At 42.4% G+C, this 25,356-nt stretch overlaps 1 long non-coding RNA gene across 1 annotated transcript; it reads left to right on the top strand.

Moving 5' to 3' along the window:
- The first annotated feature begins 17,712 nt into the window (after positions 1-17,712).
- Positions 17,713-23,688, top strand: LOC124099380 (uncharacterized). The gene is made up of 2 exons (XR_006853936.2): positions 17,713-18,050; positions 23,385-23,688. It is a non-coding gene; the product is annotated as an uncharacterized LOC124099380 (long non-coding RNA).
- Positions 23,689-25,356: the final 1,668 nt, after the last annotated feature.

Raw genomic sequence — 25,356 nt, 5'->3', positions numbered from 1 at the left:
TCTACTGTCCTTCCCATCCCTGCAGCTTAATTTTATTTATTTTTTATTGGTGCTGATAATCGAACCCAGTGCCTCAAATGTGCTAGGGGAGTGCTCTATCACTGAACCACAACCCCAGCCCAGGTGTAAACTTTTTTGAATTCTTTATATATTCTAGATATTAATCCTCTGTCAGCAGAGTAGCTAGTAAAGATTTTCTCCCATTCTATGGTTCTCTCTTTACATTCCTGTTTCCTTTACAGCTTTTTAATTTGATGCCTTCCTATTTATTGAGTAAGCTTTTTATATTTTAGAATAGTTTCTCGATTTACAGAAAATTTACAACAGTAGTCCAGAGTTCACTCAGTTTTTCTTATTAACATCTTTTTGTGAGCCACGCACATTGGCACACACCTGTAATCCCAGCGTCAGGAGGCTGAGATGGGATGATCATGAATTCAAAGCCAACCTCAGTAATTTAGCAAGGCCCTTTCTCAAAATAAAATGTAAAATGGCTGAAGATGTGGCTCAGTGGTTAAGCACCCCAGGGTTCAAACCCTGGTACCAATAATAATAATAATAATAATAATAATAATTATTATTATTATTATTATTATTGTTTGCTTAAGACAAACCCAACATTATTTTGTGAGAGTTCTTGTTGGGCTTCAAGACCAGAACCTCACACATGCTACAGAAATGATCTATTCCCAGCCCAATATTACTATTTTTGAGACAGGGTTTCACTAAGTGCACTGGGACTTAAAATTCATCTGCCTTGGCCTTCCTAGTAGCCAGATCTGTAGGTGTGCTGTCAAACCAGGTTGAATTTACCCATTTAAAGCACACACTTCAGTGACTTTTTGTCTATTCACAGGGTTTTGCAACCATCACCACAATCTAAATTTAGAACTTTATATTTTGTACCATAAAAGAAATCTGCCCCATCAGTAGTCCCTCCCCATTATTCCCCTCTTCACCCTCTAGCACCCTCCAACCACTATCTACTTCCTGTCTCTAGATTGGCTTATTCTGGGCATTGCAGATAAATGGACTCAGACAGTATGTGGTCTTTTGTGTCCAGTTAGCACAATGTTTTCAGAGCTCATCTGTGGTGTTGCATGTAAAGTATTCCATCCTTTTTTATTGTTAAATAATTGTCCATGGTATGGCAAATTACTGTTAACTAAACTTCACACTTTATTTCACTAGTACTAGATTTTCTCTATTGTTTTCTGTTCTAGGATTCCTTCTAGATTACCACATTACATTTAATTGTTATGTCGCCTCAGCCTCCTATAAGAAACATTTTCTTAGACTTGACTTGTTTTTGCTGACCTTGAGAGTTTTAAGGAGTACTAGTTAGGTATTTTGTAGATTATTGCTACAATTTCAGCTTGTCATATTTTCTCTTATTAGATCTGGGTTTTTTGTTTTTTTTTTTAAAGAGAGAATTTTTTAATATTTATTTTTTAGTTTTCAGCAGACACAACATCTTTGTTTGTATGTGGTGCTAAGGGTCGAACCCGGGCCGCACGCATGCCAGGCGAGCGCGCTACTGCTTGAGCCACATCCCCAGCCCTAGATCTGGGTTTTGAGAAGAGGGTCACAGGTGGTTTCCCTTGCTTTTCACTTAAAACATTAATTTTAATGACTCCCTACTGCTCTGAAGCTGAGGTCTAAAAGCTATAAGCTGGGCTGAGGGTGTAGCTGAGCTCTTGCCTAGCAAGTGTGAAAGAAACCCTGGGTTCAATTCCTAGTACTGAAAAGGAGAAAAGAAAAACGAAAAAACGGAAGGTGACTGGGAAGCTCTTCCAGAACCTTGCCCAAGCCTGCCCTTCGGTCCCATCCGCCATTGCTTTCCTTCTTCCTCTACCATCACACGCCAGCTCCATCCTAGTCCTGAATGGGTGGAAGATTTCAGTTCTCCAGGTCTGGCCAGAGATCTCTTTCTCTCTTCTGATTATTTGGGAAAGACCAATTAACTACCCACAGTGGCTTAGTCCCCTTTTCTGGGATTCCTGCTCCCTACTTCCCAGCTTGATGATTGCATCTCCCATTTTTCCTGTAATACAGATGTGTGACCCAACACCTAAAGTATCTTCTCCCTGTCTGTCTCCACCAGTAGCCTGGGACGAATTTAGTGCTGATGACTGAATAAGGAAATGAGCCAATTCTCCCCTGTTCCTATGTGTTGGGGAGTTTCCTTTTGAGCCAGACCAAAAAGGAGGGCCTCTGGGATTTTTTGTTTTATTGCCAGGTTCTTAATGCCTTCCACACATCCACCACCCCTTCCCAGTGGAGTGGCCAGATCTGTGTGACTCCAAAGTCAGAATTTTTGGTGAAGTGTCAGTTCATTTTTTTTTTTTGCCTGTTTTAAAATTGGAGGGTTGGGATGTAACTCAGTGGTAGAGTGCTTGTCTAGCATATGTGAAGTCCTAGGCTTGATCACCAGCGATGGAAAAAATGGTGGGGAGGGGCTGGGGTTGTGGCTCAGTGGTAGAGTGCTTGCCTAGCACATGGGAAGCTCTGGGTTTGATCCTCAGCACCACATAAAATAAAGAAAGGTATTGTGTCCAACTACAACTAAAAAAGATATTTTAAAAAAGTGTGTGGGGGGAGTAATTTTCTTACTGAATTGTGAGAGACCCTTTATTCCATGTATGAGTCCCAGGGTGGAGGACTGAACTCAGGGCCTTGAGCTTACTGGGCAAGCGCTCTTCCTCTGAGCTAAACGCCCACCTCTGGAGCCATTTGTTTTGTAAATATTTTATTTCAGTCAAAGCTTTTCTTTCTTTCTTTCTTTTCTTCTTCTTCTTTTTTTTTTTAAGTAAGTCTTTCAAGCCTGGGACATAGCATGCATATCTGTAATCCCAGTAATCCCAGCAACTAGGGAGGCTGAGGCAGGAGGATCACAAATTTGTTTTTGGTACCATGGATTGAACCCAGGGGCACTTAACCACTGAGCCACATCCCCAGCCCTTTTTAAATATTTGATTTAGAGATAGGGTCTCACTGAGTTGCTAAAGGCCTCACTAAATTGCTAAGGCTGGCTTTGAATCCATGATCCTCCTGCCTCAGCCTCCTGAGTTGCTGACAGAAGTACCCTGTGTTTCTCTTTTGCTAAGCAAAAGCAATAAACCTTTTTCTCAAAACCATGTCCTTATTACTGAATTGGCACTGGGGACAAGGACCAAGCTTTCCACAACAAATTTGGTGCCCCAGATGGGACCCAAGAGCAGCCCCCACTCCAGCTTGCTTGGGCAAGCCTGGCTTTCCAAGGAACCCCACTTCCATGCTGAGAGGGTGTAAGGTGAATTTTTGAGAGCTGATTGCCAAAAAGTCAGGAGATGGGTGAAAGTGCCTTAGGTCGAATCAGAGGAGCTATTCCTTTGTGTAAAGAGAGGAACCAAGGGACTGTCCCAGCAGCTGCTGAAGTCCCTTTTGTTTCAGGGAACTCCCGTTTTCTTTCCCTGAACTACCTGGATTGTTCCATCTGTTAGGTAGTAGCTAGCAATGAGCAGTGAAATGCAGGCAAGTTCTCAAGTGTTCTTTAAATTACTATAGGATCTTCTTTAAAACACTTCTAAAGTAAATAAGAAAGCAAAGTGTGGTAGTTAATTTGTAGAAAATAAACAAAAGCAGAAGGAGCTAATCAGGACATATGTCAAGAGAAAAGGATTAATAGAACTAACTCTTGATAGGGTCCATTGATGTTGACATAAAGCTAGGAATTATGGCTATAAGTGTCTCCAATTGTCTGGGAGGGAATAGCACAAGCACACTAAGGTAATTTCTGACCAGCTATTGACCCCAGTGTCTACGTTAACATGGAATTGACTTGTAGATGAAGCCCCTCTAAATAGGATGTCCACCATGACAGTTTCAGAGAGGACCAACTAAGATAAAGAACTCCACCACCCAGGCTGCGATTGTGGCTCAGCGGCAGAGCGCCCACCTAGCATGTGTGAGGCCCTGGGTTCGATCCTCAGCACCACATAAAAATAAATAAAATAAAGATATTGGGTCCAACTAAAGAATAAATATAATGGGCTGGGGATGTGGCTCAAGTGGTAGCACGCTCCCCTGGCAAGCGTGCGGCCCGGGTTCGATCCTCAGCACCACATACAAACAAAGACGTTGTGTCCGCCAAAAACTAAAAAATAAATATTAAAAAAAAAAGAATAAATATTAAAAAACAAAAAAAAAAAGCCCTCATCATCCAATGTGAAGGAAGATACAGAAGGTGGTCCTCAGTTCTCCTGGTAAACATCAAACAGTGATAAAATTGGAGACAGCATTGTATTCTTAATCGTTCTCTGCTTGGAGATAACCCATTCTCTCTCGAGAGTGATTTTGTTTAAGTCTCTCTCTTCTTTTACTTTATTTTCACCTCACTTTTACTTCTAATAAAGTTCTCTTGCATGACTTTTATTTTGGGGAGGGGGGTACCAGGGATTGATTGAACTTAGGGGTACTTGACCACTGAGCCACATCCCCAGCCCTATTTTGTCTTTTATTTAGAGACAGGGTCTCACTGAGTTGCTTAGCCCCTTCCTTCTTCTGAGGCTGGCTTTGAACCCGATATCCTCCTGCCCCAGCCTCCACTGAGATTACAGGCACCCTGCCTCTTGCATGACTTTTGGTGTCTTGACTTTAAATCTTCTTTTGTCAGAACACAAGTACCAAGGTTTGGAGTTTCACCTCCCTGCTTTCCTGTGAAACATCTTGGTCTACTTTGAGAAAAAGGAAACTGAATGCAGTAAAGTCATGACACCTTGGCCATTTGCATGATCCCTGCCCTCTGTATGCCTTGTCCAGTCACCTGCCATCTACCACTGTGCATCTCTGGACTGCTCTGATGCTGAATGCCCTTAACTGTCCATACCCACCTGATAGAGAACAAGAACTTTTGTGTACTTCCCCCAACTTCGCCCCCTTTCAGCAGAAGCAGTTTGGAGATATTGTCACCCATTTTTCCATAGAAATGGAATGTAGAAATAGACAGTGGGATAATGTAAAAGTGGTCTACTTTATACTTTGAATATAGCCCTTGCAGCTCTGCCACTGCAACTTATTATTATCATTATTATTTGTGTGGTGCTGGGGATTAAACCCAGGGCCTTGTACATTCGAGGCAAGCACTCTACCAACTGAGCTATATCCCCAGCCCTACACTGCAACTTATTTTTAAAATGGACAGGTTTCTTTCTCTTCCTGTCTCCCTGTTCTCTCCTAATCTCTCCCCCTCACTAATCTCAGAGGAAACAGGATTGCCTTTCTTCTGCATCATTGGCAGATTTTTCTCTCCTTGAGTACATACCCACCATAGGAATGAAGTAATCCAGACTTTGGGGATGGTACCAGAAGATCACAGAAATGACTCTCTCTCAAATTAGCAAGAGAATTACAACTCCAACAGAGAACATGTGGAATATAGTCTTTGAGTCACCTCTTTAAAAGCCCCCTGTTTCTGCTGATGGAAAGAAACACAGCCTTTGGGACAGGAGTCCCTTGTGTTTCTCCTTTGCTAGAAAAGCAATAAACCTTCTTTTTTCTTCTTCTTGAAAATAAATTCATTTTTGACAACTCTGCTAGTGTTTCTAAAGCATTAAGTGATCACTCACAAATCAATGTCATGTCAAAGCCCATCTTAAACTTTGTTAAGTTACTGTCTTTGCCAGGCATAGTGGCACATGCCTGTAATCCCAGTGACTCAAGAGCCTAAGAAAGAATTATCTCAAGTTCCAGGTCAGAGATGCTCAGCAACTTAGCAAGATCCTGTCTCAAAATAAAATAATATAGGAATATATCTTGGTGTAAAGAACTCCTGGGTTCAATTCCAGTACTGTTGCTGAAATCTCAGTCCTTTTCCCTGATGCCAATCCAATAATAAGGATACAGTTTTGAAAAAATTGATAATTCCAAATTTGATAATTAGGAGCAAAGCCCCCTAACTATGAAATCTGTAAGTGCAAGTTCCAATTAAAATAAGGCAGCATGGCCAAAATGACCCAGAATTGCCTTGAATTTTTTTCATGCCCAGTGGGATCTTGGAAGTCTTATATAATCCTGCTGTCAGTCAAAATTCAAGAGGCAGACCTGGGATGATTCTTTGGAAATTTCCAAGAAGCCCCCAATAAAACTGGAGGGCATGAGGGGCACAAAATACCTCTCCTCTCTTGAGAGGACCCACACTCTTCCTACCCACATTTTTTCTATCCTTTCTAATAAACTCATGTCTGCTACTCTGAGTGACATGTCTGAAATCTTTCTGGTATATTTGCAAGAACCAGTAGCAGAGGACCACCATGGCTGCTCAAGGCCCACCGTGGGCCCTTGGTCTATAGCAATATATTTCAGTGAACTTTTGCATATGAATCACTTTTTTTTTTCATATGGCTATACAATTGTTCCAGTGCCATTTGTTAAGATTATTTTTCCCAAATGAATTGGTGAACATAAATTGACCATATATGTCCTCAATTATTTCTGGATTATTTATTCTGTTCCAGTGGTTTGTACATTTATCTCTAAAACCATACTATTATGGTAATTATAGCTTTATAATGAGTCTTGATATCAGGTAATAGGCATTCTCCAACTTTCTTCTTCTTTTCTTTCTTTTTTTTTTTTTTTTTTGTGGGGGCATTTCAAGGATTGAACTCAGGGGCACTCCACCACTGAGGCACATCCCCAGACCTATTTTATATTTTATTTAGAGACAGGGTCTCACTGAGTTGCTTAGCACCTTGCTTTTGTTGAGGCTGGCTTTGAACTCACAATTCTCCTGCCTCAGCCTCCCGAACTGCTGGGATTACAGGCGTGCACCACTGCACCTGGCTTTTTTCTTCTTTTTAAAATTTGTCTTTGGCCAGAGGTGGTGGCCCTGTAATTCCAGTGACTCAGGAGGCTGAGGTAGGAGGATCACAGGTTCAAGGCCAGCCTCAGCAACTCAGTCAGGGTCTAAGCAATTTAGATCCTGTAGATGTAGCTCCATGGTGGTAAAGTGCCCCTGGGTTAATCCCTAGTGTGTGTATATATATATATATATATATATATATATATATATATATATATATATATATAATTTGTCTTGTGCTGGGCCAGGTGGTGTATGCCTGTAATCCATATGGCTCAGGAGGGTGAGGCAGGAGGATCACAAGTTCAAAGCCAGCCTTAGCACTGTGAGGCTGCTAAGCAACTCAGTGAGACCCTGTCTCTAAATAAAATATAAGATAGAGCTGGAGATGTGCCTCAGTGGTGGAGTGCCCCTGAGTTCAATTCCTTGTAAAAAAAAAAAAAAAGTTGTCTTGGGTCAGGCATGGTGGCACATGCCTGTATTCTCAGTGGTTCAGGAGGCTGAGGTAGGAGGACTGCAAGTTCAAAGCCAGCATCAGCAATTTAGCAAGGCCCTAAGCAAATTACAGAGACCCTATCTCAAAATAAAAAGATAAAAGGGGACTGAATGGTTAAATGTCCCTGGATTCAATCCATGGTGCCAAAAAAAAAAGTAGTAGCTTAGCAGTAGAGCACTTGCCTAGCATATGCAAAGCCCTGGGTTTAATCTATAGTACTGAAAAAATTTTGTTTTGGTTATTGTATGATCTTGGCATTTTCATGTAAATTTTAGAATCCACTTGTCAATATTTTAAATTTTTCTACTGAGATTTCATTGGATAATTTTGAACTTAATTAAAATTGATAATATTTCCTTCCTAAATGTTTGGTAGAATTTACCAGTTGAGATATTTGTACCTGGAGTTTTCTTTATAGAAATATATTTTTTTTTTGTTCTTGTTTTGTTTTGTTTTTCTCCTATATTAGGGATTTAACACAGACGTATGCTACAATTGATCTACATCCCAAGCTCTTTTTATTTTTTATTTTGAGAAAGGGTCTCACTAAATTACTGAGGTTGGCCTTGAACTTGTGATCCTCCTATCCCAGCCTCCTGAGTTGCTGGGATTACAGGGATGTGCTACTACTATGCCCAGCTTCATAGGATTTTTTTTCCCTTGATTATTTCCATTTATTTTGTCCAAGTTTAGTAGAACTGAAAGGAATCCAATCGACTTTATCAAGGTCTTTCGCAAAATAATGATGAGAAATCCTGAGAGTGCATTCTTTCTTTCTACTTCCAAATATTTGAAAGTGGGTTTATTTTTTTAATGTTTATTTTTCAGTTGTACACAATACCTTTATTTTGTTTATTTATTTTTATGTGGTGCTGAGGATCGAACCCAGGGCCTCGCATGTGCTAGGTGAGCATTCTATTGCTCACAACCCCAGCCCAAAAGTGGGTTTATGTGAACAAATTTGGGAAGTTTTTTGCTATTATGTTGTCATCTTTTTTTTTTCTTGTCTTTTCTATCTTTCCTTCCCTATTGGGACTCCTATTATGTTTGTGTTCCACCAATTTCTTTTTTTCCTCCACCTCCCTCCTCTTTCACCACCACTTCCTCCTCCTCCTCCTCCTCCTTCTTCTTCTCTCTCTCTCTTAATGTACTGGGAATTGAACTCAAGGTCACTCAACCAGTGAGCCACATCCCCAGCCCTATTTTATATTTTATTTAGAGACAGACTCTAACTGAATTGATTAGCACCTCTCTTTTGCTGAGGTTGGCTTTGAACTTGCGATCCTCCTGTTTCAGCTTCCTAAGCTGATGGGATCTCTTTCCTCTCCTTCTTTTGATACTGGGAATTGAATATAGAGGTGCTATATTACTATATTACATCCCAAGACCTTTTTTTTTTTTTTTTTTTGAAACAGACTAGGTAAATTGTTAAGCCTCAAGCTTGCAAACTTTTGATCCTCCTGCCTCACTCTCCTGACTCACTGGGATTACAGGCAGGCATCACCATGACTGGCATCTCTTCATTTTTCTTTGCCTTTTCTGTGTCTGTTCTTCAGATTAGATTGTTTTCTATTTTCTACTGATTCATCTTTAAGTTCGCTGATTTTTTTTCTTCTTTCACCTCAATTCTGTTGTTAGGCCCCTCTAGTGATTTTTTTTTTTTTTACTGCAATTATTGTACTTTCCAGCTTTGGGATCCCTCTCTGCCCAAGTCCCCCACCTCACCCCACCTTTTTTTTTTAAACCATTTAAAGCCATCTTTCAGTGTTCATTTATGTGGCATTGAGTAAAATCATAATGTTGTTCACCCAGTAACACTATCATTTTCAGAATTTTTTTTATTATAACCAGAAACTCTACCTATTTTTTTCCTCCCTTCAGCTCATGGTAACCCCCATTTTTTCTGTGTCAATGAATTTTCCTATTCTAGATACCTCATGTAACTGGAATCAAACAATATTGTCCTTTTTGTATTTGGCTTATTTCACTTAACATAATATTTTCTTTCTTTCTTTTTTTTTTTCTTTTTGGTATTAGGGATCAAACTCAGGGGTTGCTTAACTACTGAGCCACATCCCTAGTTCTTTTTATTTTAAATTTTGATACGGGGTCTTGCAAAGTTGTTCAGGCTGGTCTTGAATTTGATCTTCTTGCCTCAGCCTACTGAGTTCCTGAGACCATGCCTGGCGTAACATAATATATTTTCAAGGTCCACCCCATATAGTATGAATCTCAATTTCATTATTATGCCTCCTCCTCTTCCTCTTTCTCCTTCGTTCTTCTCTTTCTTTTCCTTCTCCTTCCCCATTCCCCTTCTTCCTCCTCCTTCTGTTTGAGGTTGGTCTAGGGATTCAACCCAGGACCTCATACATGTTAAGTATATCTCATCTACCACTGAGATATACCCCCGTCCCTCCTCCTTTGACTCCCCCCACCCCCAATACGGGGGATTAAACTCATGGCCTCTCATGCGAGGCAAGTGTTTTCCCACTGAACTACATTCCCGGACTTTGAGTCTTTAAACACAATTGATTTTAGTTCTGTGAACGTATTTTAAATAATTGCTTGAAAGCCTTTGGTAAATGTGATACTTATGATTACCCCCCTTCCCCTTGGGTGGTTGTTGTCTTTCTTCTTTCTTTCTTTTTTTTTTTTTTAGGTGTAGATGGACACAACACAATGCCTTTATTTTTATGTGGCGCTGAGGTTCGAACCCGGGTCCTGCCTGTGCTAGGCGAGCGCTCTGTTGCTGAGACACAGTCCCAGCCCCTTTGTTCTTCGTTTTTTAAATCTGCCTTCCCATTGGTGATCACTAGAGTCTCTGCTCCTCTTTTTTTTTTTTGGTAGGAATTGAACTCAGGGGTGCTCTGCCACTGGGCTACATTCCCCAGTCCTGTTTGTTTGTTTTTAATTTTACTAAACTGCCAAGCTGGCCTCAAACTTGCAGTTCTCCTCCTTCAGCTTCCCAGGTCACAGGATTACAGGCATGTGCCACTGTGTCAGGACTTAATTTTATTTTTAAAAATTATCTATTTATTTATTTTGAGATGGGGTAGCCAGTTGTGAGTGGTGCATACCTGTAGTGATCCTATGCCGGGGTCCTGCCCCAGCAAGATTCAGGGAGTCCTGAAGGAAGAGTGGTGTCCGCAAGGAAAGTGGTTGCAACTTCAAGCAGCAAGATCTGCTGCTCCCTGTGGAGCCTTTTATTCTTAAATACACTTTTTCAGATGGTTAACATGTGGCCTTGTGGCCTGATTTTCCTGATTTGCATATTTTCCTTGGGAGTTCCACAACCGCTAGCATGCATTCTACTTTTACATGGAACATAGATCACGCTTGTATTTTTGCTTTTCCTTTTGATCTTTTATAAACCATGGTTAACCTTTTAAACTGCTAAAGAGTTTCTTTGTTCCTTGGTCAAGGTACACCAATTTTTGAACCTTTGTAACTTCTGACTAAAGGGCAGATTCTGCACGTCAGTCCATTTTCCATTTCCATTAACTACATGCCTTCTTCCATTTTCATCATACATCCCAAAAATGGCAAGAAAGGGTCTGTCAGTGAGGGGAGTGTATTTTTTTAAATATTTACTTATTTATTTTTGGGTGTAGATGGATACAACACAATTCCTTTATTTTTATGTGGTGCTGAGAATCGAATCTGGGTCCCGCTAGTGCTAGGTGACCACTCTACCGCTGAGCCACAATCCCAGCCCCAGGGAGTGTATTCTTATTAGCTTCTCTGCCCCTAGGAGGGTACTATAGTCTTCCTTTAAGTAAATAAGCTATAAATGGTGGGCCTTGCACTGTTCACACAACAATTTTTTTTCCTGTAATTAGGTTTATGCACAGATTGCACTTTTGGATCAGGACAACTAGTAGAAAATGTCAACTGGAGAGCAAAAAGTTCTTGTAATCTAAGCTTTTCCCAGAAATCCTGGTCTGGGACTATGTATTTGTGTTTACTTATATTCTTGGTAATGTTAGTCTTAAAACAAATCTCAGGACATTTTTTGGTCATATTCTTAATCTCATTCTGGGAAATTTCCCGTACATTGTAACAACATATGTTTTTAGTTTGGATTGACATGCTTCCGGTTAACCACATTAGTATTCCCAGGATCAGAGCAGCCATAGCACCCGTGGTTTTGGTTTCCAGATGTGTTGGCATTGCTGCAACATTCCCCACGCTACCAATCCTGCTGTCTTGGGAGGCTGAGGCAGGAGGATCATAAATTCAAGGCCAGCCTCAACAACTTAGAGAGAACCTTGGGAGCTTAGTGAGGCTGTCTCAAGATAAAAAATAGAAAGAAACTTAATAGAAACTTAATTTTTTAAGTTTCTATTTATAGGAACACCCCGTGTTGATGTAGCATGATTGTCATCCATTTACTGACATCCTGAGTCAATGAGAATTCTGTCCTCTGCCAACCGATCTACATGTGGGTAGGAGAGCACAAAGTTCAGACTGTTTTTTTTTTTTTTGGTATGTGTGTGTGTTTTGTTTGTTTGGTATCAGGGATTGAACCTAAGGGCACTTTACCACTGAGCTACATCCCAGCCATTTTTATTTTTTAATTTTCAGACAGGGCCTCTCTAAGATGCTTAGGGCCTTGTTAAGTTGTTAAGGCTGGCCTTGAACCGGTGATTCTCCTGCCTCAGCCTCCTCCCCAGTTGCTGGGATTACAAGTGTGCACCACACACCTGATTAGTTCAGGCTATTTTCAAGTCTGTCTGAACTGAACTTCTGCTGGGCCCTTGAGGGTCTTTTCTGTGTAGGCAGTCTCAGGGTCAGTCAGCCCCATGTGGTAGCTGGGCTTTCTCTGTTCTCTGCTGCAAAAATACACAGACTTGCCCAGGAAGGTGTTTGCCTCAACCGCAAACACATCAAGTTGACTGAGCAAACCCACTGGCTCACCTCACTCTCGTCCCCGAGTTCATCATTTCCACTGACATCACTGGACATGGGTGTTATCCACATTTCCAGATCAAATGAGTCCCCCACCTTCAGCAGTGAATCTGCTGATCCTCAAGGTCAGCGCTGCACCTACTATAGCAGGAAAGGCAGAGAGGGAGTGAGCCCAGGGGAAACACCCAGACTCCCTCTGCTTTTATTTAGAGTTGAGTAGAGATCAAGCATGTAGTCTTCTCAGATGGTTTTATGCCTTTGGTCCAATTCATAGCAATGAAACGGTTTTATCTATTTTGTCTAGCTTATTTTTTTATTTTTGGTAATGGGGATTAAACCCAGTGACATCCAACCACAGAGCCACATTCCTACCCCTTTTTATTTTGAGACAGAGTCTTGCTAAGTTGCTTAGGGCCTCACTAAATTGCTGAGGCTGGCCTGTGTCACGAGCCTTCTGTGGGCTGTGTGTGGACTTTGTCACCTTGTAGCCTTCTGAGGCAGAAGTCTGGCACTGGGAACTCCCCGTGGCACCCTCACAGGGATTGACTGCCTGATGCAGGTGAACTTCCCCCTCAAGCTCTGCCTAAGATCCCATGCAGCATCTGAGATGGGTGTGGCCTGCCAAGATGTCAATCAACCTGCTGACTGCAAGATATCACAAAGCAACACTCTGCCATTGAAACCTTACCCCTACCTTTGATGTACCCCCTTAAATAAACCACTGGAGCCATTTTGTCTTTGTCTAATTCAAGAACCCATGTGGACTAGATCTATTAGGGGCTTTGCTTTTGTAAATATATTTCTGAGTGTTTGTGTTTTATTATTTGTTAACTATTTGAGATATTAAGATTTAGGGTGGGGCTGGGGATGTGGCTCAAGCGGTAACTCGCTCACCTGGCATGCATGGGGCGCTGGGTTCAATCCTCAGCAACACATAAAATAAAGATGTTGTGTCCACCGAAAACTGAAAAATAAATATAAAAAAATTCTCTCTCTCTCTCTTCTCTCTCTCTTAAAAAAAAAAAGATTTAGGGTGGCTTAATTATTTGAGATATTAAGATTTAGAGTGGCTATTTAGGGTGGCTTGGATTCCTCTGGGCAGAAGAATCTTCCAATGAGATGCTGGCCATCTTCCCCCCAAAGGCCTAGAACTTACAATCCTCCTACCTCAGTCTCCCAAGTTGCTGGGTTTATAGGCGTGTGCTACTATACCTGGCTGTCCAGCTTTATTTATTTATTTATTTTTTGCAGTGCTGGGGACCAAACCCAGTGCCTTGCACATACTAGGGAAGTGCTCTACCACTGAGCTACAATCCTAGTCTAACTTTCCATAGCATGTGTTGCTTAACAACAGAGGTACATTCTGAGAAATGCATCATTAGGTGATTTCATTGTCATGTGAAGGTTATTGAGTGTACTTACATAAACCCAGATGGTGTAACCTGTTATATGCCTGCTGAGTGCTCCCAGTCTACAACCTTATCCAGCATGTTACTGTACTGAATACTTAACTCTGGAGGCAATTGTAACATAACGGTAAGTACTTGTGTATATAAATATATCTAAATATAGAAAAGGTACAGTAAAAATGGTAGGTGATAAGATTTTTTTTTTTTGGCACTGGGGATTTACCTAGAGGCACGTTATCACTAAGCTACATACCCAGCCCTTTTAATTTTTTAATTTTAAGACAGGGTCTACCTAAGTTGCTTAGAGCCTCACTAAATTGCTGAGGCTGGCCTTGAACTTGTAATCCTCCTGCTTCAGCCTCCCGCATCGTTGGGATTACAGGCATGCACCACCACACCTGGCTAGCGATATGAATTTTTCAACTCTATTATAATCTTATGAGACCACTGTTGTGTATTCAGTTTGTTGTTGATTATGATTGTGAGGATGGCCTTAGGCCTGAGCCTAAGCAATTCCATTTTAAAAACTCCAGTTTGAAACCTGCAGTCTCACTAGGAACACCTAATGGAGCCCTCCAGTAAGGCCTCAGACATAAACAAGTCACTTCCCCTCACCCTGATAAACAGAGTGAAACCTCTGGCAGGCTATCCTCGCCTGATAAGAGGGAAAGGCGAGAAGATCAGGATGGAGACCAACAGAACAGATGTTTCTGACCCCAGAGTAAACTGATGTCATGGAGAAATCTGGTGGTAGCTGATAAGGATTGAAAGGGGGGGTCAAAAGCCCCCAAATTTAGTATAAATAATAGAGCTGATGAACCAATTCAGCCAGCCGAAGCAAGGATGCGCTTGAGCTGGAGAGCCTGGACTGACATCCCATCACTTGTCATGGTTTCCTGATCCTCTGTGTGATCCTCACTGCTCTCAAACTCTACCGCCTCATCTGGACCCTGGTGAGAGCCTCAACTTCTCCCTATGACCCCCTCCTCAACTGGTCGTCCACTCCATGCCAGGAAAAGCCTGCCTTGGTTCCGGACCTGGTCACTGTGGTCTGAGTGAGTGTGCATCTGCTGGACTTAAAGCCTAAGGCTTGAGACTTTTGAACTTAGCATGCAGAGGGAATGTTTGTCATTAGCCTGTCATGATTAAGTGTATTTGCAGTGCTTAGAATTAATCTAGAATTGTTTGCTGTGAATTGATTATGTCTATTGCAGTTCCTAGCATTAAGGATTGTCGTTTTCTTGATTAAGAACCTATAGGGTGAAATTGTATTGAGTGATTTGAGTGAATAAAGCTTTGAAAAGAGCAGAAGCATGTGGACATTCTTTATTTCTCCCCCTCAACTGCATCTGTCGCAATTTTTTTGCCCCTTGCGACAGTGATACACATGACTGTAGTTGCTTTTGGGGACAGGATTTGTAGATCTCCTCACTCAATCATAAATGAAAGTTGTCACTTTTAAATATTGTGAGCTTTGTTCTGGGAAGCAGTTAGGTTACTTGGCTGAGGTGTTGGGAACTCTTCATGTCTTGGAACCAGTTTGATCCTTCCAGGGTTTGCTTTTAAACTTTGTTAGGCAGGATGAGATTTGTCTCTAGTCTAGGGTTTTTTTGACCCTTGTGTTAGTTTTCTGTCACGGAGACAATATAGCTGAAATAATCAACTGAAAGAAAGAAAGGTTTATTTTGGCTCACCATTTCTGAGGTTTCAGTCCACGGTCTGAACATTTATGGGCCTCTGGTGAGGCTGACATGATAGAAGGGTGTGTTGGAGTAAAGCAGCTCACTTCATTGCATCTGGGAAGCAGAGAGGTGGTGGTGGGGTGAGAACATGTATTGAAGGGACCAGGGCAGGGACATGATATAGCCTTCAAAGATACATCCCTAGTGACCTACTTACTCCAACTAGGCCCCCCTTCCTAAAATTTTCATGACCTCTCAATGATGCTATCGAATTATGAATCCAGGTAGTGCATGCCTATAAACCCAGTGACTTGGGAGTCTGAGGCAGGAGGATTGCAAGTTCCAGGGCAGCCTCAGCAACTTAGTGAGAACTTGTCTTGAAATAAAAAAATAAAAGTGTTAGGAATGTAGCTCAGTGGTAGAGCACCCTTACGTTTCTTTTGTTTTTGTTTTAGTTGTAGATGGAAACAACACTTTATTTTATTTATTCATTTTATGTGGTGCTGAGGATCTAATCCAGTGCCTCACACATGCGAGGCAAGTGCTCTACCACTGAGCCACAACCCCAGCCCCAAGTACCCTTAGGTTTAATCCCTAGTATCACTACCAACAACAACAAAAGATTATGAATCCATCAATAAATTAAACCACTGATGAGATCGGAGCACTCAGGATCCAATCACTTCCTCAAAGCCTCACTTCAGAGGATTGTCACATTAGGAACCAAGACTCCAACACATGAGCCTTTGGGGGACAGTCCAGATCCAAACTGTAGTGAACCCAGGTTCAGAGGCTCATCCTGTGGAAAAACCAGTGTCAGAGCAACGTGTCTTGGGAGGAAGAAAGTCTTTATTTGGTGGCCAAAGAATGGAGGAGAGAGGGTTTTGTTCACCAATCAGCTTCTCAACTCCAGGGAGTTGAGGGGTAACAGAGGGACAGGCTAACAAAGGACATGAATATTCATGTTTTTTGGGGAATAGGCAGAGATCTTCCAGGAAATCAGAAGCCCCTCTTTTCATTCCTTTCATGGTCTGCTGTTAGGCAGGCATCTTCACCTTCAGAGGACTAGGCAGGTCTAGGTCAAGTCAACCCTCTATTAATAGCTTTGAACAGGGGCTGGGGATGTGGCTCAAGCGGTAGCGCGCTTGCCTGGCATGTGTGCGGCCCGGGTTTGATCCTCAGCACCACATACAAACAAAGATGTTGTGTCCACTGAGAACTAAAAATTAAATATTAAAAAAATTCTCTCTCTCTCTTAAAAAAAAATAGCTTTGAACAGAGCATTTCTCAAAGGATCAACTTGTCTACGTGCACCACTGAGTCGAATCTGACCCAAAGGCTAAGGCAACAGAGGAGACAGACACAACAAGAAGACAGAGCTGCCACACATTTTCATCTTCTTGCAGTCACCCATAGGACATCTGTAGGCAGGAGCCAAGAGGCAGTGTTTTGTGCAGAAGTGGCCTTGGGTCCTGGAGGGTAACCTAGGCAACCATTATCATCATAACCCACACATCAGAGGTGTGATCTACAGTAAAGCTCGTGGGGGACTAATAATGTATTACCCAGCTGTGTGACCTCCAAAATCAGTGCTTTTTAAGTCAATTACGAGCAAGTGAAGCTAGAGGGTTTACTTAGGTTTTGTTTGGTAAAAAAACCATAATAAGTACGTAGCTCAGATGACATCCTGGAGGTGTGTGCAGTTCTTTCTCTCTCTCATTAATCATTACTCTGCTCTGTGAATTCAGCCGCCTCTGACTTCTGTCTTTTCAACTCAGGGAGAATAATGGACTCGGTTGGTCCCTCTCCCAGTGCTACAGCAGCCTAGGAATGCTCTCTAGGCACTCAGCTGGGCAGTTGAGTTCACTCCATTTCCTCTTCTCTCAGGGTTCACTGCCCTGAGGAGGTGGGTGTCCAGTGTCTGAAAGGCCTAGACTTGGTATGGCTTTTTCTTGTTTAACTAAGTAGCTATATCTGGCCCCTATAACTATATTCTGAAGTTATAAGAACATAACATATATTATATTGGAATAATATAATATTGGAATTAATATTAAATTAATATTGGAGTATAATATTGGAATCCCCAGTTAGGTTTTTGTTTGTTTGTTTGGTACTGAGGATTGAACCTAGGGGCACTTTACCACTGAACTACATCCCCAGACTTTTTTCTTTTTGTTTGAGACAGTCTTGCTGAATTGCCCAGACTGGCCTCCAACTTAGGATCCTCCTGCTTCAGCCTCCTGAGTTGCTGGGATTACAGGTGTGTGCCACCTTGCTCAGGTTTTTTTTTTTTTTTTTTTTTTTTTTTGTTGTTGTTGTTTGTTTTTTGTGGTGCTAGGGATCAAACCCAGGGCCTTGTGCATGCAAGGCAAGCACTCTACCAACTGATCTATATCCCCAGTCCCTGGTTAGGTTTTTTGATTATACCATGCTGTGTGGCAACATAGCCCAATTTAGAAGGGGTTTGGAGGAGCTTCTGGTTTTTCACAGATGTTCCTGAAGTTCTCCAGAGAGGTCAGCAGGGGGCTCCATTCTCTGTGTTCATTAGTACTTGCGCAGTGTGGACTAGAGACAGGTTTTGGGGACAAGGAAAGTCGAGAGAGCCTAGCATTCAATGTCAATCATGGGCTCCCTGGGATCCTCCTGCCACCAACTAATCTGGGATCCCCATGGAGGAGGGACATTTGACATCAACCTGGAGTCCGTTGGAGGTTTGTATTCTGGGGAATGGCGTCTTGATCTGATTGTGTATGAAGCTGCCTTGGTGACTATAATAACATTTATTAAGCACTAGTAATGTGCACTTAGACACTAGGCTGAGTGTATGTGTTTTGTATGTTTTTGTCCCCATGATAAGGGGGACAGTACTTTTATTCAGTGTCCTCTTCTTCTCTCTGGAGTGTGGGGCCTTCTGGGGATTTCCTGAGGGAGTGACTAGGGTAGGGAGCACCTGAAATTGCTTGGGCCAGCAAATATTTACTGAGAGGTACAGAACTACTTCAGCATTTTAACAGCTGGAACCGCTGTACTAGTGTGTACCAGGTGAACCTAACTCCTGTGCGGATGTCACCAAGACGCTCGACTTTGCAGGTTCTAGCATGGTGAGAGCTTGGCAGCTTTGCCATCCTTCCCTAACAAGGTCCTGCAAGCCTGTGCTTCCTTTTTCCATGACTACCCAGTGCCCTGTGCTTCAGTCACACTGAACTCCTTCTAGAAGCTTCCTTCTCACAGACTCTTTGTTTTCTCCAGGGCTTCACTACAGTTCTTCCCTCTTCTCTCTGCCTGGGGGACCTCCACTACTCATTTTTTTCAAGAGCAGGCATAGGCATCTTTCCTTTAGGACCCCAGATCTTGACCCCAGATTTGTATAGGGGCTCCATTACCTGGCACCAGAGGCCCTTATGCTTCCTCTTTGTGGCCTATTGAGCTTTACGAGGGCTTGGAACCATGTAAAGGATATATATCCACAGCACTGAGTATCAAGCCTGGTACATAGTAGATGCTTAGTAAATATTTGTTATAAAGGGCTTAGAGGGGCTGGGGTTATAGCTCAGTGGTTGAGCACTTGCATCACATGCACGAGGCCCTGGGTTCGATCCTCAGCACCACATAAAAATAAAATAAAGGTATTGTGTCCATGTACAACTAAAAAAACATTAAAAAGCGGGGTGGGGGGCACTTAGAAAGGGACTCCAGGGTGGTAGATGGCTTTGAGAGGGTGCCCTGGAACAGAGGCCAGGCCTGCTTGGAACTGCACAGTTTCAACTGATAGATATCAGCCCAAGGAACCATGACAAATTGAGAATTGAAGTAGAAGAGGCCTCAACACACTTCTCTCTGTTCCAAATACTAGGAGCACTGAATCCAGCCTGTTTTCCACTTGTTCTTCCTTATCCCAGTCTCCAGCCCCAACACTACTGAGGCAGAAGGATCCCCAGTTCAAAGCCAGCTTCAGCAAAAGTGAGGAGCTAGATAACTCAGTGAGATACTGTCTCGAAAGAAAATACAAAATAGGGCTGGGGATGTGGTTCAGAGGTCGAGTGCCCCTGCCTGAGTTTAATCCCCAGAAATTCCCTCCTTCCATCCTTCCTCCCATCCTTCCTTCCTTTCCTCCTGGGAATAGAACCCAGAGCCTCACACACACTAGACAAATTCTCTATCACTGACCTACACCCTCAGTTCTTTATATTTATTTTGAGACAAGAGCTTGCCCAATTACCAAGGCTGGCCTTGAACTTGCAACCCTCCTGCCTCAGCCTCTGGGTGGCTGGGATTACAGGTATGTGTCACTGTGCCCAGCTAGAAGAGTTGTTTTTGAACTTGGGTTTTGTTTTGTTTTTAGCAGTAAATACCTTTTAAAAGTCATTTTTATTTTTAATGTTTCTATTCAAATGACATGGTTTAAAATTGAGATAGGAACATTTCCAGTTTCCTCCTCAAGACTCACTTCTGTGTTTTGTATTTTTGTTTTGTTAAATGGTGCACGGATTGAACCCAGGGCCTCACACTTGCTAGGCAAGTGCTAGGACACCAAGCCACACCCTCAGCCCTCCATGTCTCACTTCTGTAGAGAACTTCTCTAAACTTTTTTTTTTTTTTAGCTGTTTCTACTGGCATTTGATTTTTGATTGCATGTTTCTAATAACATACCGTTTTTTAAAATTCATCAATTTTAGACATTATGTCTTTTTGTGTGGGTGGTGCTGGAGAGCAAACTCAGGGTCTTGCCAGCCTCTGCAACTTGGTGAGGCCCAATCTCTCAAAATAAAAAATAAAAAGTGCTGGGGATGAAGCTCAGTGGTTAAGCACCCCTGAGTTCAATTCCTGGTACTAATCAAACCAAAAACCAAACCAAACCAAAACCAGGGTCTTGTGCATGCAAAGCACACTCTCTACCACTGAATTATGTACCCCCAGTCATCTCTCTCTCTCTCTCTCTCTCTTTCTTTCCTCCTCCCTCCTCCTCCTCCTCCTCCTCCTCCTCCTCCTCCTCTTCTTCTTCTTCTTTTCTTGTGTTGGGGATTAAACACTCAGGGGGTGCTTTAACACTGAGCTACATCCCCAGTCTTTTTAATTTTTATTTTGAGTCAGGATCTTGCTAATTTGCTGAGACTGGCCTTGAACTTGTGATCCTCCTGCCTCTGCCTCCCAAGTCTCCAGGATTACAGGTGTGCGCCACCATACCCAGCATTCCCAGCAAGGCCTTTTCTTTTTTTCTTTTTTTTTTTAGGGGGGGATTTCTGGGGATTAACTCAGGCAGGGGCAGTCAATCACTGAGCCACATCTCCAGCCCTATTCTGTATTTTCTTTCGAGACAGGATCTCACTGAGTTGCCTAGCACCTCACTTCTGCTGAAACTGGCTTTGAACTGGGGATCCTTCTGCCTCAGCCTCCTAAGCTGCTGGAATTACAGGCATGCAACATCGTGCCTGGCTCCAGCTGTGACTTTTTTATAACAACTTTCTTGTCTATAATTTCCATGTCATACAATTTACATATGTAAGATGTACAATTTGATGATTTTTACAAAATTGTACAATCATTACCATGATCTATTTTAGACCATTTTTTTTAAAAAATATTTTTTTAGTTGTTGATGGACCTTTATTTATTTATTTGTTTGTTTGTTTGTATGTGGTGCTGAGAATCGAACCCAGTGCCCCATGCATGCTAGGCAAGCAAGCCACCACTGAGCCACACTCCAGGCCAATTTTAGACCATTTTTATTACATAAAAGCCAAATTCCCCTGCCTGGCTCCGTGGTACATGCCTGTAATCCCAGCCACTCAGGAGGCTGAGACAGGAGGATCGCCAGTTCAAAGACAGCCTCAGCAACAACAAGGTGCTTAGTTACTCAGTGAGACCCTGTCTCTAAAGAAAATACAAAATAGGGCTGGAGATGTGGCTCAGTTGTCGAGTGCTCCTGAGTTCAATCCTTGGTACCAAAAAAAAAAAACCCAAACCAACCAACCAACCAAACAAACAACAAAGAAAAACCCAGACTCCCTCATATCATTTCTTCCCTAACTCCCTAGTCCCTGGCAACAACCAATTTCTATTTCTATGGATTTGCCCTTTCCAGACATTTCCTCTAAATGTAATCATACAATAGGTGCTCCTTTGTGATTTGTTCCTTTAACTTAGCAAAATAACTGTGGAACTTTATCCATGCTATAGCATGTATCAGTGGACTAATTAATACCCACTGCACAGATGCATATTTTGTTTATTCTTTTGCCCGCAACCTGCGCAGATGAGCCTAACTGGGTTTAAACAGGCTGGCTGCAACATTAAGCTAAGAAGACGGGGAAGAAAAATCACATAACACACAGACGTAATTTTTTTTTAAAATCGAGGGCAGGACAGATCTTTGATCTTAAGGGTCAGCTTCCTCGCTGGAAAGAGAGAAAGTGAGCCTGTGCTTCCTTTATTTTATAGTGGGAACATCAGAGAGGATAAGTTTTCAAGGGTGAAGTCTTGCTTCATAATGTCTCTAGTCAGCAGACTGATTGACATCTTGGCAAGTCACACCCATCTCAGGTGCTGTGTGGGATCTCAGGCAGAGCTAGAGGGGAAGGCTCACCTGCATCAGGGAGTTCGCAGTGCCAGGCCTGACATTTGGCTACTGTACACAATAGTTCGCACACACAGCCCATGGTCGGCTCGAAACATACCCATTCATCAGCTGATGGACACTTGAAGCTATTTCTTCTTGTTGGCAATTATAAATAATGTCACATGAATACTTGGGTACAAATTTTTGCTCCTCTGAACGTTTTCAATCTTCATTTGTTCACTTGCAATGCTAGGGAATGAACCCAGGACCTTGTATATGATAGGAAAGAACTCTGACACTGAAATACATCTTCAGGCCTTCAGTTCTCTAGAATAATATAAACTTTGGAGTGGAATTTCTGGGTCACATGGAAACTCGGTGTTTTTAGCATTTGAGGAATTGCCAGTCTGTTTTCTAAAGTTGTTATACCATTTCACATTTCCATCAGCATGATATAAGCATTGGACATTATGTCTTGAGTACTTGTTAGAATACTTGAGATTTGGTGGTTTAAATTAGACTCCCAAATAAGTCAACCAGACAGAAGTGCTTTGGTTCTGATGGACATGGGGCATGTACAGTCAGTCCCAGCAGGAAACAGAATCCAATTCGGATGGTTCTAGAGCGGTGCTGTCCAATAGAAATTTCTGGGGTGATGGACATTTCTACATCTGTGTCATTCAAAATGGCAGCCACTAGCCACTTTGGACAGGGAACACAGTTAAAACGTGGCTAGTGCAACCCAGGAACTGCATTTTAAATTGCATTTAATATTAATTAACTTAAGTATAAATATTCACAAGTGTCTAGTGGTTTAATGTTGGTAAGTGCCGTTCTTAGAGGATTCATATAGGGACTCCTTGTAGAAATATGAGCATGGATAAGAGAACCGACAAGAAACTCTGTAGCACAAGGGGCTGGTGACTATGGGGAGTTGTTACTACCTCTAGGACTGAAGTGGTAAGGGGAGGAAATTGTGTTCCTGAGGAGGGATCTCACGATTTTGCAGACATGGTCAGGAATGAGGCCACTGGCAATGGGAAAGAATGTCCCAACTCTCCTTTCTTCCCTGATCTCCAGACAGTCCTCTCTTCAGTGAACCCAAGTAGAAGCCAGAGGGTGAGGGGAGCCTCCAGGGCAGAGAATAGATCTGGGGAGCAAAGGGGTGGGTGACAACTAGCCCAGATGACAAACCCACAGTGCAACATTGTCTGAGATCACAACCTAGGTTCAACCCATCGAACGGAACAGATACATGGGGCAGGGTCGGGGGACAGCTCTGGAGCTCATATTGTTTTAGAGGGATATTTGCTGAGTTCTTAAAGGCTGAAATAGGAGAAGAGAAAAATTAAACTCCCTAACAGGCCTCGTCACAAGCTGAGCAATTTCACTGACATTTTATAATAGTCCCAGAGAGGGCAGCACCGTTACCTTCAACTTAGAGCTGGGACAAGGACAAGCAGTGACACCTATCTTGACATTTTTCCAGACTGGAGGAAAGCCTGCCAAGGTGTAATGCCAAGCACTCCATCTACGTGCAGGAGCCCCGGCTGATCCAAAATCGTGTCTCTACTGCCTGAGATCAATGTGACTGGGTCCTCCAACTCTCCGTATCCATGACAACAACTAGTATCTATCATGTATCAAGAATCTTGAGGGGGGCTGGGGATGTGGCTCAAGTGGTGGCGCGCTCGCCTGGCATGTGTGCGGCCCGGGTTCGATCCTCAGCACCACATACAAACAAAGATGCTGTGTCCGCCCATAACTGAAAAATAAATATTAAAAAAATTTTCTCTCTCTCTCTCTCTCTTTGAAAAAAAAAATTAAAAAAAAAAAAGAATCTTGAGGGCTGGGGTTGTGGCTCAGTGGTAGAGTACTTGCCTAGCATGTGTGAGGCCCTGGGTCAATTCTCAGCGCTACATATAAATAAATAAAATAAAGGTCCATTGACAACTAAAAAATATTTTTTTAAAAAGAATCTTGAACAGGGAGGGGACATGGGGGTAGGAAAGATGGTGGAATGAGATGGTCATCATTGCCTAGGGACATATATGACTGCACGAATGATGTGATCCTATTTTGGATGCAACCGGAAAAGTGAAAAAATTCTGCTCCATTTGTATACAATGAATTGAAGAGCATTCTGCTGTCATGTATAACTGATTAGAATAAATAAATAAATTGATTAATTAAAAAAAACAGAATCTTGGACTGAGGCTGGGGGTGCAACTTAGTGATAGAGCACTTGCTTAGCATGTGTGAGGCCCTGGGTTCCCTCCCCATCACTACAAAAATAAAAAATAAATAGAAAGAATCTTGGACTACTGATTGCGGGATGCCACCCGTTAAGCTACTTGAGTGGTCTTTTACTTGGTACTGAGCCATAGGTGAGTTAGGTCTCCCTTGGGAATGATGCCGGCATTCCCGTGTGTAGACTGCACAAGGAGTGAGATCTCTGTCCCAGCTCTACTAGTGGGACAGCTGCTCAGGAGCTGGGCATTACCCACTGGGAACTAGACAACCCACCTCCTGGGAACTGATGCTCCTCAGCCCTCATCACAATGACTCATCTCTTGACTCACTTATTTGGCAAAAGGTTTTACCATGGAAAAATCTTTGATGCTTCCCCCATATAAATAAAGCAAACACGGGCTCTCGCTCTCTCTTTCCAGCATGGTCTAAAATCACTTCCTGTGTTTGGCAGCCAACTCGTTACACGCAGAGGAAACCCATATTCCACCACCTGTGCAGAACTGATCCCCAACTCTTCTCAAAAACCCAGCCAAGACACTACCTTGGGTTTCTGGATTTTATGAACACTATTAAGTCTTCTAAATATTCTTAATTATAACCTATGGGTCCCATTAGACCAAAGAAGCCTACAGAGATTACTTAAATAGAGTACAAAAATGGTCTGAACTAGGACTTAGTTTTGAATCCTGATTCTACTCCTTACCAGCTGTGAGGCCTTGGGCAAGACACTTAACTTCTCCGAGCTGCTGTTGCCCTTTCTGTAAATAGAATAGTACCATCACCCATATCAGCATTGATTCTCTTCTCTTGACTCACTCACTCTCAAGGTGAGCTCATCCAGACTAAGAATCATGGCTTTATATACCTCCCAAATGTTTGTATCCCCCAAATTTTGCCCTTCATTCTAGACTTCTTTTATTAAATTATTCTAAATTACTGGGAACCTCCCCTTGGGTGTCTAACAGGCGTATCAAACTTAATGTGTCCCTAAATGAACTCTTTTTATCTTCTACAAACCTCTCTTCCCGCGGTTTTCCCATATCAGAAAAGAGCAATTCTGTTCTGCAGCTGGTGGTCTGGCCAAAAACTATGGTGGTGTTCTCTGTCCTCTCTCTCACACCCCCCATATCTAACCTGTTAAGACACCCTGTGGGTTCTACTTTCAAAAGATATTCAGCATCTGACCTCTTCCCTCCACATCTCCCATC

This window comes from Marmota monax, unplaced genomic scaffold (assembly GCF_021218885.2).
Source record: "Marmota monax isolate L192 unplaced genomic scaffold, Marmota_monax_Labrador192_F-V1.1 WCK01_AAM20220418_F8-fsc00086, whole genome shotgun sequence".
In the NCBI taxonomy this organism is placed as follows: domain Eukaryota; kingdom Metazoa; phylum Chordata; class Mammalia; order Rodentia; family Sciuridae; genus Marmota; species Marmota monax.
The sequence above is the reverse complement of the archived record's forward strand: the minus strand, read 5'-3'. Positions and strand labels throughout refer to the sequence as shown.